This window comes from Schistosoma haematobium, chromosome 4, assembly GCF_000699445.3.
Source record: "Schistosoma haematobium chromosome 4, whole genome shotgun sequence".
NCBI lineage: Eukaryota > Metazoa > Platyhelminthes > Trematoda > Strigeidida > Schistosomatidae > Schistosoma > Schistosoma haematobium.
In genome coordinates, this window is record NC_067199.1 from 7,910,923 (window position 1) to 7,928,642 (window position 17,720).

The 17,720-nt window shown below is 32.4% G+C and overlaps 1 protein-coding gene across 1 annotated transcript in view; it reads right to left on the reverse strand.

Moving 5' to 3' along the window:
- Positions 1-8,722, reverse strand: part of LRFN5 (Leucine-rich repeat and fibronectin type-III domain-containing protein 5) — an 81,968-nt gene extending 73,246 nt beyond the window's left edge. Inside the window, exon 1 of the mRNA XM_051215559.1 lies at positions 8,088-8,722. The gene's annotated coding sequence lies outside the window, so the exon portion shown is untranslated. The remainder of the gene's footprint in view (positions 1-8,087) is intronic.
- Between the last annotated feature and the right edge of the window lie 8,998 nt (positions 8,723-17,720).

Below are 17,720 nucleotides of genomic sequence, written 5' to 3' on the forward strand. Positions count from 1 at the left end.
TTGTTCTTGGTTTTTATCAATATGTTTTTATCTGGTTTACGTGTTTCAATTAAACTAATCCTAATATACAATTGATGAGCTAACATATTAAGTTTAGATAACCATGTTTTGGCATATGAATACGGTTAATAAGTTTGGGTGGTTCCTAACTGGTTATGAGTCCCATTAATGTTGGTTGTAACGTCATAGTGAAGATAATATTAAACAGAATATACGCCATGTCATACATAGTTAAATATTAGAACTCTCTTACCTGCATCATTTTAGTTTCGAGGTTTGTATTTATCTGATATCTTTCTGCATAAATGAACTCGCTGCCATTAGGTGTCTAGTGTTATATAGAACATAACGGATCCGCCTTAATCGAAGCATGGTTTTACTAGTTGGTTACTTAACTCAACCTAATATTTACTTTTTAACGTTGATATTTTCTATCGTGTACTTATTATAAACACAACTGTTAATATAATTCTGGCCACTAATCTGAGCTATGTTATCGTTATCCGAATTTTGACCCTGCTTTGTCAATCACATTTGTATCAGAAGGGTTTTGTGGATATTATAGTAATTTTAATCGTTGAGATCATGAATCCATGGAAGCTAGACCACCATGGAAAACCTATAAGCGCTGGATAGCCGTCTCGTCCTATTGTGAGACTCCTCGGCAGAGCGCATTCATGATCCCACCTCGCGAGATTTGAGCCGCGAATGCCTAACATCTAGACCACTGATCCGGCCGGTATCCAATAGTGTTAACGTCTAACTTCAACTAATTCACAAAATTGAGTGACACATCCACTATTGTCTTCAGTGAGTTACAATCTCACAATAGATCCGGCTGAACTCCACTGGTCACTGCTTCTCACCAGAACTCCAGGATACACCTCTTGAAATCAGTCACCAGTGAGTAAATGTTGATTCATATCAAAAGGAGTTTTTGTGGATATTATAGTGATTTCAATAGTTGAGATCATTTGTCCTGAATTTATTGAACTGAAGATCATGACCAGAAGTCAGAACATTTTCCCCCGCTTCTAACAACTATGTGTGTACGAGAATTCCAGAAATTTCCCAAAACGATATTCCTTTTTTAGAAAATTAGTTTACAATCATTGATTGTCATATAGTATAAACTACAAGTCACTTTATCAATAACATTTTTTTCACTCTTATTTTAATGGAGTTTTGTTCTCTGAACTGGATGGTTTGATCATGGAGCTTTCATTGTTCTTCTGAACGACATCATCAGCACAAACTTCAGGTATTCCTCTACGTGGAGTAACAGGAGTAAGTAAGTAAGTATTCTATTAATTTATTTATTCAAGTAGATATTTAAACTAAGATATATGTTATTCGGGGTCCGTTTGTGAACTCGAAAAATCTACAATAATTTTTTGTATCCGCAAGTAAAATTAAACAATAATGAATAAATTTAGTTTCATCCATTAGGTAGGTCATTGATGAAAAACATTCATACATATTATCATTCATATTAACTCAGCTACTTAATCAGTAGATAATCTATTCATTCATCTAGTGACTACATTTTTTTGTTGATCAGTGATTTTTAAACGGATGTGTTTTAGCGCATAAAAAAACTTTATTTGATTTATTATCATCATCATTCAATGTGATAAGACAAAAAGAAAATAAAATAGAAAGAAAAGGACGAGTATGTTGAGTATGTGGAAACATTATTTTAACGAGGAAACATCATGATTGATTGTCTACACTTATTTATCGGGTTGTTTTTTTCTCTTTTTTACAGTTTTGTTTCAAGCATACGTATGTATCGATTAAATTCAATGAATTTTAATGCATTGTTAGTAGTATTAGAGTAGGTGTAACATTTATATAATTTAAATAATTCATATATAGTAGAGAGCGGTTTTATGGATTTTATAGTAATTTTAATAGTTGAGGTCATGAGTTAGTTAAAGCTAGACTATTATGGAAAACCTGGAAGCACTGGACGGCTGTTTCGTCCGACTTGGTGGTCGAGTGGTTAAGCGTTCGTTTTCGAGACTGATAGATCCTGTGTTCGAATCTAGCGAAATGGGGTTATAGATGCGCATTGATGAGTTCAACAATAGGACGAAACAGTCGTCCAGTGTTTCCAGGTTTTCTATGGTGGTCTAGCTTCAATTGACTCATGAACTCAACTATTAAAATTCAAGTATAGTTAATGGAAATAATATTAATAATTAATGAATTATACATGATTATATATAGATATTAATGTTCTAGTTACTATCAACTCTTGTCAGGTTAAGTAAATCGCTTATCATACATGATTCTAGAAAGTTATCAGCTGAGTAATTGTAAAAGATAGTAACTCATTATATGTTTTCTCATTTGAGGACACGAAGGAATTCATTTGTTGATTACATACTATTGTAATTGGTCTTAAGCATCATTGTTTATGTGAAGGCTAGTGATAGTATTCAGGTACCGAAAATATAGTTAGTGTAATATGATTCGAACTTGGAATTTACTGATTAATTTCAAGTGGTCCAAACACAAAGCAGATAAAACAGTCAAATAAAGTAAACTTATTTAATTCTCTGTTAGTTGATTAGGTGTATACAATTTTAGCAGCCTCCATAAAATTTTCATCTAGCGAGTAAATAACATGTAAATTAAATACGACATAATCACTTAATATTCTAGGTTATAGTATTTGATATATGTATTTTGAGGAATATTCAAGTGTACTTGATTATTATAGAATTAATCAAATACACAAAAAACAATTACTACAGACAAGGAACATATATATGGGATACTTATGTTCTGGAAAATCCGATGATTTAAAATAAGACAAATAATGAATATATTTTTATTCATATAATCAATATAAAGGAATATGAAAGATCTATTATTTAGTCACCTAGTCATACACAATGTAGTAGCTGACACGTGTGCTTCGGTTCAAGTCGGTATTTCATATTTGTACAGTAAGACTAATTCTAGAGTGATAAATAAATTTCGTCTAAATTTGATCGAACAGGTTCACAGTATTTGGGTACCAAATTGATGCGAGACATTAGTTATTACCTTTTTTTATTGTTTTTTTAGTCACCATTAGTGAGGCCTAAAATACTTCAGGTAATTTATGTAAAATCATAAAGTTATTAATTTTGTCATTATTATCGTTATAATAATAGTAGTAATAGTAGTAATAATCATTATTATTATGATTATCATTATTATTACAGTCTATTATTGTTGGTTTTATAGTCCACAAAGATAGTAAACATTTAATAAGAACATTCAACTCAATTAATATAGTGACTCTGTGGACAAAAAAGGGTTTATAATCTTGTTTTGTATATATATTGGGTCTTAACAGTAGGTTTACATTTGTAAAGCTTACATGGTATATAAGAAATTTCGTCTAAATTGAATCGAATACTTTCACAGGAAATATCCTTGAAAAACTTTGGACGAGATTGCTTGGCAATATGTTGGATTTACTTCAAATTCATTCGCTGAGATTTTACAAATATATTCTTCCTCTTTCATATTTCACATTAACTCGGCAACCAAATACTACGAAACTATTCGATCAAATTTAGACGAAAGTTCTTATTTATTATTTTTCAGTCGCATCAAATTATCAAAGAAAATATACAACTGGTAGATATTTTTTTGAGAAAGCTTAAACCAGATTGCTAGGTGAAACATTAGATTTACTTGATAATCATTCACTAAGATTTTACAAATATATTCTTCCTCTTTAATTCCAGAATAGCAGAAATAGTAATTGTATTAAGAGTAATAGAAAAGAAAATAAAAGTTATCAGAAGATTTCAAGATTCATGTTCTGAAGGAAGACAAAAAAAAAGAAATGAATGTACCTACTAAATTCCTTTATCATTGATTACAATACTCATATAGATTGTAACTAGGTAGTTACTACTTATTACTCAGAAACAATAAGTGTTTTTCTTTCAGTCTAATAATAGTTACGTTTAGATTAAGATTATTCAATCGATGATTGGTTAAGTTTCATACAGAGATAAGTGAATTTTATTAGACAATAGTTATATTTTCTGTTTAAATAATGATTTATCAGATCTAACCAACGTTACAAAGTCATTAACAAAATTTCAGACTCTTTTTTTCAATTAAATTAAGTGCTCAATTATTTTATTGTTTCTACGACTCAACTAATTCTATTTATATGAACTACTGGGATAAGAATACATAAAAAAAGAGGGAAAGATTACGAAACAAACTGAGTTAAATGTAGTGAAGTAGTTTGTTTTGAAGTAAGAGTAATCACATTGATTGAATCATTCATCTTAGATAAATTGATCTGAATAACAAAAACTCTTGCCAAGTATGTATTCATATGTACTCACTCATCTAACTATTATCATTAACCTTTTTGGACATAAATGAAAATTACCACATTTTCTAACAATATAACAAGGAAGTAAACTAAATTACTGAACAGCTAAAAAGAGATAAAACAATGAATAATGGAGGTTAACTGAAACAAAGAATTGATCAATATCGAGAGTCTCGAAGCGTTGGACAGTCGTTTTCTTCTAATACAGAGTTTCTCAGTAATGCACATCCACGACCTCAAATGCTGAGTCAAACCTGAAACCTTTGGTTTTGCGCGTTAACGCTTAACCTATAGGCCACTGAGCCCCATCCAACAATATTAATTTCTAAATTCATTCAATCCACGATACTACGTGACTATCTTCCACCCAACCCGGATTAGATTGGACTAGTCACAGATTCTCACTAGAACTCTGAAAATTTTCCACGAAACCTAATTGAATTATCTCATACAACTTTTTCCCACTAATAAATTTGAATGGAATAAGATATTATGATATTCAGTGGAAGGTTATTACAATGTATATTGTTTATTTTTTACAATTAAATTATTAAATTGAAGCTCATTAACAATATTCAAGGTTAAAACATCACTTCCAAGGTCAATGTGCTTACAACAAAATCTCCATTTAATTGTTTAAAGAGTTTAAGAATTTGACTTTTGAACTAGGGAAATTTCGTTTTTAATTTTCTTTATTCTTTCATAAATATATTCAATAGAATAAAAACTAATTATTATTATTATGACTTCTGTCTGGTTTTTTATTTGCCATAAATATACACCTATATTTATGTCATTTAGCTACAACGTAGGACCAGGCACATGTGTGCATCGACCCAAGTTGCCGTACCTCATTAGCGCAACAAGATGAACACCAGATTCCTAGTAGTTAATTTAGTGATGGTAATATATAAAGGAAAGATTGCATATAAGGACATAGTACAAGAAGAAAGAACCTATACTTTTACGTTAAATGTGATTTTTCGAATAATAATAGTGATAATAATAATAATAATAATAATAATAATAATGCCATAATACCCTTGGCCTAATAAAAACTGAATGAAACACGTGTCATCTGAATAATTTTTATTATTCTTTTTGAGAAGCAATAACAATAAAAACGACAATTGTTATCCGTAATTACCAATAAAAAAAGAAGGAAACACAACCGAAATGTTATAATCAGTCAGTAACAACGAACTTCATACGGACGTACATCAGTTCAAGTTGCCATACCATATTAGCATAGAGATACAATTGTCGATTCAAATCCCACAGTGGTAGAGGTAGTAAAAGTGTAAGCAATAATCGGAAACATTAGGGTTTGAAGATGTTATTCAAGGAGTATAATCCAATGAAATAAATAAATAATAAATAATACTATTATAGAATGTTGTATGCCTCAACATACACAAAGGGAAAAACAAGATTCTCCGATACAATACAACATGAAACAATCGAATCACACTTAACGAAGAAGCTTTGAAAGATGTAAAAACCTCTACATAACTGGACAGCATCATTGATGAACACGGTGGATCTGATGAAGACGTAAAGGCGTGGATCGGCAAAACAAAAGAAGCATATTTAAAACTGAAGAACATTTGGAACTCAAAACAAATGTCAACCAACACCAAAGTCAGAATTTTCAATACGAATGTCAAGATAGTTCTACTGTATGAGATGGAGAACAACGAAAGCCATAATTCAGAAGATATAAGTGTTTATTAACAGCTGCCTACACAAAATACTTCGGATCCGTTGGCCAGGCACTATCAGCAACAACCTACTAGGGGAGAGAAAAAACCAGATCCCAGTGGAGGAATAAATCAGGAAGAAGCTCTGGAAGTGGATGAGACACATACTGAGGAAAGTACCCAACCGCGTCACAAGACAAGCACTCACTTGGATTCCTCACGGCGAAAGGAGAAGAGGAAGACCAAAGAACACACTGCACCGAGAAGTAGATATGAGAAGAATGAACAAAAATTGGATAGAATTAGAAAGGAAGTCTCAGGACAGAGTGGGTTGGAGAATACTGGTTGGCGGCCTATGCTCCATTGGGAGTAACAGGCGTAAGTAAGTAAGTAAATATTATAGAATGTTATGATAGTATTATATATGATAAAAATTCATATGTCTATTGATTACTGATTAATGCACTTACGACAAATACCATTAATATTATGATTATCACTATATTGCATGGTAATCAGTCATAATCTATTTATTAATTTATACTACTCATAGTTGAATTATTAATTAGTAGACTTTAAAAATATAATAAAGATATATGAGTGTGTAAATTATTCATGAGTCAGTATTTATTTCCTAATTCATTAGTTTGACTAAAATTTTAAGTTTTTGAATATTTTTAAGGCTTCAATAGTTCCTATTTTTGAAAAATATTTTCCTCACATTTTAATGTTGATATACAATCTCAATAGACATGATAGCGAAGATTTGTAGCTCAGGTGGATGATTTTGATAGAGTTTTGTTCTCTGAGCTGGGTGATTTGGTCGTGGAGCTTTCATCGTTCTTCTGAACAACATCATCATCACAAACTTCAGGTAGAAGTGATGTGATGATGTCGTTCAGAAGAACAATGAAAGCTGCAAGACCAAACCATCTAGCTCAGAGAACAAAACTCTATCAAAACTCAATATACACTAATTTTTATGGCATAATTCTAGCACTTTAAAAATGAACTTAATAACTGGATGTCAACTGATGAGTAATGGGTGTAAATGTAAATAAAGTTTTTAAAAACTTAGTTAAGCAGATAATATTGTCATTCAATTTTTGCTGAAATGGACGATTGTTCACAGTATTTTTTATTTGAATTTTTGAGGTAAAATTTAAGAAATGTTATGAAATATTGTTTAACAAATCTTAAAATACATGGATTATACTAGCAGATTCATTTTTGTTCACTACATAACCAGAATTTCTCAAAGTAGAAATGTGTTTCTTACGTTTACTCTTAATTAAGAGCATTCAACGGTTGTTTCTATCTTGACGTGGTGGTCGGGCAGGCCTATCTTAATGAATTAATCGAGCTGTACTAGCCGGAAAAATCATTCCCCAAGGTCCTACCATGCCAGACAGGTCGGTCGAAGGGCGGTGAGACTAAAAGAAGCTAACTCAAAGTTCGAGGGCGAAGTCATACTATAGACTGTATGAAGTTTTGACGGCAGTAAGGTATTTCCTTCAGATACCAGCATGACAGCGGTGCTGCCTTCTCACAAGGAGGGGTGGGTTAGAAAAAGTCGGCCCTAAAAATGCACACTTCGCCTTATAACATGGATATCCGTCTCCTGAGGTAAGATCTCAACATGTACAGAGCTAACACGAAAATTACCCACAAAATGGTTGTGCCTGACCGGCTTCATGCAGTCATCTTTTGGGCACTGCAGTCACGCTTTCAGGTCACCAAGACCACTCCTAATCCAAGTTCCTTTCCAGGTATCTCTAGAAGAACCTTTCTACGATATGAGCAACCAATAAGTGATAACCGCCTTCAGACCTCTAACAGCACTTAAAAGGAACTGACTAATCAAGAGCACCAGGAAATTAATAAACTTTTTCTTCAAGATGCAAATATTGTGTTCATTTTACAAAATAAAGAAATTTTATTCAATAATTACTATTTAAGAAAACAAGTTCATTTCATAAACCTATGCAATATTGAACAACAGAAAAAAAAACAAATGAAAATTTACTCACTTGACTAGAGGAAATTGTAGTCCTTGTATTTGTTTATTTATTTATTTACATCCAAGATATCCATTAATCACTATAATAAGTATTTATTCAAAAGCTTATCTAATTTATGTTAAATTGATAGAACAAATTCCATAACATATAAAGTTTCTATTGTTCAATCGACTTAGAATATTTCTAATAAGATCCATTATAAATTAGAAGTGAATAGTTCAATAGTTCAATTCTTTTTAATATTCAATTTGTTCAACGTTATTAAATTATGGAATTAAAATGTTGCATAATTAAAAATTATAAATAGAGGATAGAAGACAACTTAGTCATTGACTAAACTTCTTTCTGTTTTATCGCATATATGTAATAATAATAAATCAATCATTCACTGATTGGTAATCAAATCCTTTCATCACCTGATTGGTTAATTCTTTTCTTGATTACGTAATTCAAACAAAATGATTGATGAATTAATTCATTCAATTTTTAAATATTCCTCATAGATATGAGTAGCCAAATGAAAATTGTATTTAATGTATGTGTTTAATTGTTGTTGTTGTTGATGGTTGATCAATCATTTGATAAGTTCATCATTTTATCCATGTTAAGAGAAAAAAAAATTTTCTATTTTTTTTCTTTTAACAATACACGCGATAAATAATGACTACTACTGTATTGGTAACAATGAATTCTCAATTTGTTTAACTTTTTGTTAGTTTGTATGTATGTTACATTCACTGTCCAATCAAATCGTAATCAGCTGTAAAAATATCAACCAATCAAATTAAAGTTTATAAATTGGAAGAATTTTAAAATTAAAAAAGAAAAAAAAAAACGTTTTGTTCGTTTTTTAAATAACTTTTTATGAGAAATGATTGTCCTTTTTTTCTTCAATTTTTATTTCAATTAAAATTGGATAGTTTTTTTTTGAAGATTGAATATAAATTTTATTTATAGATTTGTATAGGTTATCCAACCTCCTCTGGGAGAGAACAAACCAACTTCCAGCTGAAGAGGAAATTAGGAAAAGACGATAGGAATGGATAAGACATACATTACGCAAATCATCAAACGGCATCACGAAGCAAGCCCTAACTTGGACTCGTGAAGGGAAGAGGAAAAGAGGAAGGCCAAAGAACACATTACGTCGGGAAATAGAAGCAGATATGAAAAAGATGAATAGTGACTGGAAGGAGCTGGAAAGGATTGCTTGGGATAGGGTTGGATGGAGAATGCTGGTGAGCGGCCTATGCTCCTCCACGAGGAGTAACAGGCGTAAGTAAGTAATTAAGTAAGTAAGTAAGTAAGTAAGTATAGGTTATCCAAGTAAAATCATTAAACAATCCCTATAGAATATTAAAAATAAAGAATATTTGAGCTAACTCTATAGTAGAGCCTGATGATGAAAGTAATGAAAACAATTGTACACTTAAATACTCTTCATTTTTAAACTCATCAAGACATGACTTCTTGTCTTTAAAATAAATTCACAGTATAGAGACTTTCGGGATTGTTGAATATTATTGCGGTCATGAACTGAGCTAGGTTAGGCAATATTCAAAATCTGTGAACACTTGACAGTTATCGTGTTCTAATATGGGATCTTGTCAATAGGAATTAGTCGTGGAACTTTTGGTCTCATGTGAGAACCTTTAACCCCTAGGCTACTGAGTTGGAATCCAATGGCGAATCCTTACTGATGTAGAGTCCTGTTTTAGGATGAAACGGATAACCAACCCTCCTAGGTTTTCAATAATTGTCTAGTTTTGACTTATTCATGGTCGCCATAAGATAAATTCTGTTGAGATATACCAGAAAGTGAAAAATACACCTACTGTATATTTACTTTAAATTCATTCGCTAAGAGTTTACAAATATATTCTTTCTCTTTTATGTGTCATATCAATTTGGCACCAAAAATACTGTAAAACTATTCGATTAAATTTAGAAGAAAGTTCTTATTTAATACATATTTTGTTTCCTACAATGGTATATGTAAACATTGATTTTCGAGAGAGAATTGTTTAAACATAGTTAGAACGACATTTCTTATTTTAACCATTAAATGGAATGAAAACAAGGCAAAATAATGAAATTCTAATCGTTTTTCAAATATTTTCATACTATTTTTTTCTTCAGTGTTTACATTATCTAGAATGAAACAAAACTATTCAAATAGTTCTTTTATGATTGTAGAACAAATAAATTAAATTAGTTGGTGGGCTGATCTCATCAAAATGAAACGAAAAAAAAAAGTTGAATCTGATTTGATTTCATTAATATATCAGATTGTCAATTTCTAAATAAGTCTATGACATTCAAAGGGTATAGCTAGTCATGAATATTTTCTGGTTAATTACATTATAATGTATTACTTGACATTGTATATTATCAATTTATCCTGTTAAAATGTATCCTAGTTACAAAGAGATAGTTTAATGAAGTATACAAAATCAACACCCAGAAATCGATAGATACTCAGTAACCTTAATCAAAAATAGAATGAATTTAAGTTAGTACATTTGAAATGTATTTTATCATGTTGACAATTTCTTAATCAATTCAAATCGATAATTGATCATTTCAAGGAGTATTCGGTAAAATATTAACTTTTTTTTAAATTTTTCATTTCCAACAAAGTTTTTAATTAAAAATGAATGATGGTTGAGAATTCAGAACGAATGTCAACAAAAAATATATTCAATTTTTATTCAGTATATTCTATTCTATATAACTTGTGATAAAATGTTTATAATGAGTTTATTTACAAAGGCTAACCAAGTTTTAGTAAAGTGTTATGACTTTATGTCCGGCTTTTTATCACGTGATTTATCCACCAATCAAAATACGACTTATACAATCTTAGCACTGTGCCAAACCAATGACGTTCGACCGGTATGAGCAGCCTAGCGTCCTTATTAGTCCTATGTCCGCCTAGCCCGTCCACTTGAGTCCAGAACACCAATACCAGCTCCCACTATGCGAATCGAATCGAATCATTTATTCCCGACATACTGGGTTTATATATCAAACAAACAGACCGCAACGCACCATAAAATAGGAAATAACATTTATAGACAATAAAGCCAAAAAGTGACTATGAACGTGGGAGGCAGTAGTCAATAAACTGAATATAGCTTACGAACAGTAAATTGTATAATAATAAATTATAGATCAAAATGAAGCTTATAATAAGAGGAATATAAATATACATAATCTAGTTACCGAATATTTATACCATGAGAATATATAAATAATAATAGTTCATTAATAAGTCTCAGACGTTACACATAATATAATCTTCACTAGGATAGAGCAAAGAGTACCTAAAGCGAGATAATTGAAAAAAATGGATATCATAAAACTTAAGGTTAATTGTGACATTTATAACTTTATGTATTCATTACACATACAAATAGTATTTTAAATTAATCATCAATAGGATAATCTTTGTTCGTTTGTGTATTGTCTACTTCTGATATAAATGTATAAACAGTGCATTCATGAATTCATTGAAAATGATTTTCATGTTTATTAGTACTTTTAAAGTAGTCAAAATTGAAAAATCTTTCTGTTTGCCTGACTATTTTATATTCATTATTGTCAAGTGGATTGATGCTATTAAATGGAACAATAGAGTTAATAGCTGAAAAATTATTTAAATTCTGTGGATACATCGCTACAAAGGATTCTTCTTTTAAAGTAATCTACAGAGTGAAAGGAATTGGATTGAAGGGGTGTCGAATCAATCACTGTTGAGTCATTGGCAATCCACCAACTCAAGCCTGAAGCTGAAAAATTCTCATCATCATTATACACAGATAAATATGAATGAAAAATATTCTTTTTAATAAATTCTCGTCAGATACTCTGTCATTTAATAATTCAATAAGTGGATAGGTTTTGAATTAAAATGCATCGTTTAAAATTACAAGATGTGAATTTAGGATTGTTTATGATATGAATAAAATCGAATCGTTTATGTTGTACGAGCATTCCATGTACCTAAATTAATGGTTGCTCTGGTTGTCAGAAGGGGTATCAGCCTCCGCTTTGACCATGAGGCGTCATAACTCTTCTAAATGCAAGACTTTCTAACTTCCGAGGTAGAGTTTAAATGGTTTGAATTACTTTTTTTCTGGTTAGAATTTTTAGTGAGTTAGTTTTCTACGGAGTGAGGTAGCTAACCCCATGCCCAACCTTCCTCCTTTATCCAGAATTGGGACCGGCAGTAGCCCCAGAGGGACTCGAGCAGGGGTTTATGTTAAGACAAATAAAATGATGTGATGACTTCAATAAGTTTATACGTTAAATGGAACTGTAAGGATAATGATCAGAATGAATTTGGTTAATATTGATGTAAAAGGGATAATAATGTAATTACAAATTAGAAATCGCGTAATATGCAGAATAATATCAATTAGGTACAAATTAGTAAATAGGGTTGGGTTCTGAATAAATTTTTCAAAAATGTTGTCAGGTGTTATGATAATGATGACTGGTTTCAAGAGGTATTTCCTAGAGTTGTAGTGAGAAGCAGTGATCAGTAGAGTTCAACCGGATCTGTTGTGAGATAGTAACTCACTGAAGATAACGGTGGACGTGTCGCTCAATTTCGTGGATTCGTTGAATTTAGACGTTAACACTTTTGGATACCGGCAGGCTCAGTGGTCTGGTGGTTAAGCGCTCACGCACGAGACTGATAGGTCCTGAGTTCAAATCTCGCGAGGTGGGATCGTGAATGTGTCCCACAATATGACGAAACGGTCGTCCAGTGACTCCAGGTTTCTCATGGTAGTCTAGTTTCAATTGATTCATAATCTCAACCATTAAAATTACTATAATATCCACAAAAAACCCCTTATGGTATTAAGATAAGTTTAAGCTATGAAAATACAAAGAGGAAAGTTGCATGAACAATAATCGAATTATTTCACTAAATCATCAACTGATCAGTAACTAATTGAATCAGAAGTTAGTCAAGGTAAAAGGAGTGTTTGAACATATTTGTTTTGAACTCAGATCTCTGAATGATTCTTAGTTTGACGGATTTAGTTAGATTGCTGTTAACACGATATATTACTGTAAATGTTTGTTGTATGGCCCGTTTGAACTAAATGAGCTAAAATGGAGCTGTTATCTGTTTTAATTTAACCAATAAAGCAGTTGAACTGATAGATACAGAAAGAGGTGGTTAGTCTAGGTAATCTATTTTTCAGTCGTTGAGAGACCATCGGACGTGTGGAACCACATTGATTGTAGTTTACCTGTATTGTTCTATGCAAAAGCTTCAAGGTTTTGAACTGAACCGTCAATAAGTATGACAACTTTAATGTTTGATTATAGTTTACGAGTTAATAGAAGTCAGCACTTATTTGAAAGAATATTCATTAGTTTTAGCAGAAGGTTGTAGATGTCAAACTGTAAAATGTGAAGAAAAGCTGAACGTTAATTTGCCTTATTTTGTAAAGAATTATATCTTCGCTTTGTTAGTGTTAATGTCGTTACCAATGGAGTTCAACCAGGTCTGTTGTGAGAAATCAACTCGCTGAAGACAATAGTGTACGGTGGCGCAACTTCGTGGAATGGTTGAAGTTAGACATTAACACTGTCGGATGCCGGTCTGCTCAGTGGTCTAATGGTTAAGTGCTGCGCGCGAAACCAGTAGGTCCTGGGTTTGAAGCCCGCGGGGCGCGGGATCGTGGATGCGCACTGCTGAGGAATCCCATACCAGGACGAAACGGCCGTCCAGTGCTTCCAGGTTTTCCATGGTGATCTAGCTTCAATTGACTCATGATTTCAACCAGTTAAAGAAAACAATTGGTTGATCTCTGTTAACGTTTGTCTATCCTGAGCGAAAGGTCTCTGTTTTAATACTAAGTTACAAACATCTAATCCTGTTCGGGACTTTTCGATTGGATATACCTGCATCTAATTGTTGATATTCACACTTGGACTGGGACTCAATACCTTACCAAACTTATATTTTCAAAGGCCAATGTGTCATCCACTGTTTTATTAAATCCAGATTAGCATTTGCTTGTTTAATGGGTATGGATTTTGTTTCTGCGGCTTTGTACTTTTCCGCTGCCAATATTAAGGATCTTAATTGACCAAACTATGTTGGCTTAAGTGGATTCTGAGAGGGTGACCTGCAAAATACCATTTCGTCGCAAGCTCCAATCCTGAGAAATATAGAATGTTTACCGTTGACAATTTTGTAAGTCACATATTTGGCCATAGTGAAATATCAGCCTTTATGACTTCTTATTAAGTCGACTCATACATTTGTTAGATTAAACGATGATTCGTTAATAGCAATAGAATACAAATAAGAATTTATTAACAGTGAGTTATAGAAGTATATATATTTTTAAGTGAACCTTATTTACATGACAGAACACTTTATAATATCGCAACACATATGTGCTTAAAGTAATCGAGAGTTATCATTTTAGGGTTATGAAGATTGTTGAGTTTTGTTTATGATCATAGACCAGTCAATGTTTGAGTCCCGTGTGTGCACTTCTGAGGAATCCGATACTAGGACGAAACAGCCATCTAGTGCTTCCAGGTTTTCAATGGTGGTGTGACATTGATCGATTCGAGAATTATGTCTATGAAATTTTCAGGCTGATTAGTTTTATGGTAAATATAATTCATATTGAAATACTGTAAAAACCATTTCAATTACATACAGAATCATTTTGTTTTATTAAACTAATTTCTAATTTTTAATTTAAGAAATAAAAAAGTATTTTGTCCAACCCTGTCCCTTTTTTTCTCTTGAAACTTTTCATACATTTACATTTTGTTGTCTTAATGATTTTCCCACTGACCTAACCACTAAATGATATTAAGTACTTGGCGTTTTTTAGCGAGTTGGTTTTCTACGGGATAGGGTCACTAACCCCATGTCCAACCCTCATCCTTTATCCAGGCTTGTGACCGACAATAGCCTCAAGGGGGCTCCATGCGGAGTTAAATTATATTAAGTGGACAGTAGAAAGAATATCTAGGGTTTACGTAGACGATATTTCAGAATGGAAATTTGAAGCGATTTGGGAGTATATCCCATTGTAAATTTACATAAGATAGAGTTTCGGTGAAACTTAAGAAGCACTGAATCGATATTTGGTTCTGGATTAAAATTTTGCTTCAGAGCATACCCACGAGTGAGTATGGAATTGAATCCGAGAAATTTTGATCTCACAGTAAAAATGGAAAAAACATTAACAATTTAAATCCCATGACCCACGGTCTTATTTTCGATGAATTTCCGATGTATTGTGATCGAGTAATTCAATGTTACTAGTAAATTAATGTCTCATTCCCTATCTGATTAACTTCAATAGTCACGATTCGCCATTATAATCTTAGGATGATCTACTTCACTGTTAGTCACGAATCAGCTGAAATTAGAAAGTAAGACTGCTGGATGCCAACTTATCGGTCTGAACTTGACACACTCACTGTTAGATTTGAAGGTCTTGAGTTGAATTCCAGATCGGATCATGGTGCACATTGTTGACAAGTCCCATTCTAGGGTGAAATAACTGTCTAAGGCCTTTTGGTTTTTAATTGTAATCTAATCAATGTTAGTCCGTGATTTGAATCTTCACGTTAAGAGGAACAAAAGATTTAGCTTCCGTAAGATTGGTTAAATATTTAATCTCATATTTACTGAAACTTTGTCTTATGGACATAACTTTAACTCAGCTAAAGATATACTCTTTAAGCGACGATATGTTCAGATGGGAATCTTCTTATACACATAAACTGTGACATTGTTAGACTAATGTTTTTTAGTCTATGACACATGTATAGTCCATATTCAATTAAAAGTTTTCATCTAGAATTACCTCTATGGAATTTTATTATGAATGAAATACGCATATAACCTTGTAGGTTTCAACTTAAAGTAGTCAGTGACAAAAATAGAGATGTTTTCAACTGGGTATCGACGAATACGACATAAACTGACAATGCTTTTTTCTTGATCACACAGTTATCAAGACATTGTTTGTGAATTAATCAGTTTACATTTCATTTTGACGTAATGGATCCCTACAAGTAGTCCATATACTAGCTAATACTAATCACTCATTTATCCACTCACTCATTGACTATATTATTCAGTTAAAATTGGAAGCTTCAGTGATAAATAATACACAACCGATAAGGATGATCTTCTAATTCAGTATTCAAGTAACGCTTGAAATTGTGAAGACGATAAATAGTTCTAGTTCTGAGTTTCAGTAGAAGCATTAATACTTAATTAAATATAATTACATTTGATCATCGAGTTATTTTTACATTCTACTACTGTATCACAAGCAGTTTTGACTGTGTGAATTACCTAAATGGTTACACTGGATTCAATCAATAACTGTGATTATTTGAGAGTAGCATAATTACAGAGTCGATCACTTTATAATCAATTTGATGTTTCTATAACTTTTCAGTTTATAAAAATATGTATAGAAAGAAATGGAAATATTTTGGATACAATCACTTACTTATTCACACCTGTTACCCCCTAGTGTAGAAGCATTCTCTATCTAACTCTATCTTGGACAATCATTTCCAGTTGTTTCCAGTCGCCATTTTGATACAAGATAAAATAAATTTCAACAGTTGAGATCATGAGTCAATTGAAGCTAGACCACCATGGAAAACCTGGAAGCACTGGACAGCCAACTTGTCCTATTGTTGGACTACTCAGCAGTGCGCATCCACGTTCTTACTTTAATAAATTCGAACCCAGGACCTACCAGTCTCGCGCCAGGCGCTTAACCAACTAAACCACTGATCGGCCGGTATCCAACAGTGTTAATGTCTAACTTCAACTAATCCACGAAATTGAGCGACTGGCTTCAAGAGATATATCCTGGAGTTCTCATGAGAAGCAGTGACCAGTGGAATTCAACCGGGTCAGTTGTGAGGTAGTAACTCACTGATGACAATGGTGGATGTGTCACTCAGTTTCGTGGATTAGTTGAAGTTAGACATTAACACTGTTGGCTGCCGGCTAAGTGGTCTAGTTGGTTAAGCGCCTGGCACGAGACCGGTAGGTCCTGGGTTCGAAGCCCGCGGGGTGCGGGATCGTGGATGCGCACTGCTGAGGAGTCTCATAACGTAACGAAACGGCCGTCCAGTGCTCCCAGGTTTTCCATGGTGGTCTAGCTTCAATTGACTCATGATCTCAACTGTTGAACTTACTACAATCTCCACAAAACTTCTGATACTAATAAAATAAATTCATAAGTTCTGGTATGTTTGATATATAGAGAATTTTTACATGAAATATACATATTCTTTTTCAAGAAATGCTTGCTTGAAATACCTCATAAATTATAATACAAATCTCATGAAGAGAAATTACATTCTATGATACACACGCAATGGAATACGAGTTAAAAATAAATACTGTAGTCGATATTTTGTTTTGAATATACTTCACTGTTTCCCTCCCTTTCCCCCCTCTTCATAATAATAAAAGAAACGAGAAGAAAAGAAGTTACGTAAGAATCAAAAAATCATATTTTTGATTGAGAAAATTAATTTTCGTTTATTTTATGGTGATGAAAATTTACTATTTTGCAAAAGTCTAAAATGAATTGAGGGGGGGGGGAACAATTA